General features: G+C 62.1%; 1 non-coding gene across 1 annotated transcript in view; it reads left to right on the forward strand.

Annotated features, from left to right (window-relative positions):
- The first annotated feature begins 740 nt into the window (after positions 1 to 740).
- Positions 741 to 1167, forward strand: part of LOC124772507 — a 1909-nt gene continuing 1482 nt past the window's right edge. Inside the window, exon 1 of the ribosomal RNA XR_007014070.1 lies at positions 741 to 1167. This exon is cut by the window's right edge and continues 1482 nt beyond it. This is a non-coding gene — a ribosomal RNA (small subunit ribosomal RNA).

Here is a 1167-nt window from a genome sequence, read left to right on the forward strand (position 1 = left end):
TGCTGGCCGCGCGGTGCGTGGGCGCACGCGCTACAGCCGGCTGGTGGGGGCGGCCAGTGGCAGGCGCGCCGGCCGACGGACGCGGCAGGCGTCGCAGCTGCGCGCCGGCGCACCCTGCGCGCGGCGCCGTGCGGCCAAAGTAGGTCCTCGCGGGCCCGGTGCGAAGCGCGGTGGACATCTTCAGTGTGCTGGTCCGATTGAGGACTGTGTGCGTTGAGGATGCGCCGCCGCCCGGCGCTCGGCGCCGCGACGCCGTCTGCTGCTCGGTCGCCCCAGCGGTTCTCGCTGGTGGTTTGTATCGCAGCTGTGCGGATGTGTTGGCGCGTGCGCTGTGCTGGGAGAGTTCGCTTCGGCACCCAAGTGGGGCTTTTGTCCTTCTGTGGCGCTGGCGTTGGAGCTGCCGGTCACCGTAGGTGGCGCGTGTTGTCTCCCGCCGGCAATGCCACGACAGCACGCTCCCGGGCCTCTGTCGGCAGCGGCAAGCTCAGTTGGGAGCACGGGTGGTCGCACCGAAAGCGTCTACTCGCCTAACTCCGGGCGATTGCGCCTCTCTCGAACCCGACCAAGTACTTGGGACGGCGCTGCGCGCCGCCGGGACCTGAGAGGGTTTCGAGGTGTATTGTGCAGGGGAGCTCAGCCTCCTCCTGTTTGCAGAATGATTGAGCGGACGCTTGCGTGTTCGCGCGGGCCCCCGGGACACACTCCCGGGCGGCCGGCTGCTCAGCTCTAGTTGACGCAGCTCCCTGGTTGATCCTGCCAGTAGTCATATGCTTGTCTCAAAGATTAAGCCATGCATGTCTCAGTACAAGCCGCATTAAGGTGAAACCGCGAATGGCTCATTAAATCAGTTATGGTTCCTTAGATCGTACCCACGTTACTTGGATAACTGTGGTAATTCTAGAGCTAATACATGCAAACAGAGTCCCGACCAGAGATGGAAGGGACGCTTTTATTAGATCAAAACCAATCGGTCGGCTCGTCCGGTCCGTTTGCCTTGGTGACTCTGAATAACTTTGGGCTGATCGCACGGTCCTCGTACCGGCGACGCATCTTTCAAATGTCTGCCTTATCAACTGTCGATGGTAGGTTCTGCGCCTACCATGGTTGTAACGGGTAACGGGGAATCAGGGTTCGATTCCGGAGAGGGAGCCTGAGAAACGGCTACCA

Source organism: Schistocerca piceifrons, unplaced genomic scaffold (assembly GCF_021461385.2).
Source record: "Schistocerca piceifrons isolate TAMUIC-IGC-003096 unplaced genomic scaffold, iqSchPice1.1 HiC_scaffold_942, whole genome shotgun sequence".
Classification (NCBI taxonomy): Eukaryota; Metazoa; Arthropoda; class Insecta; order Orthoptera; family Acrididae; genus Schistocerca; species Schistocerca piceifrons.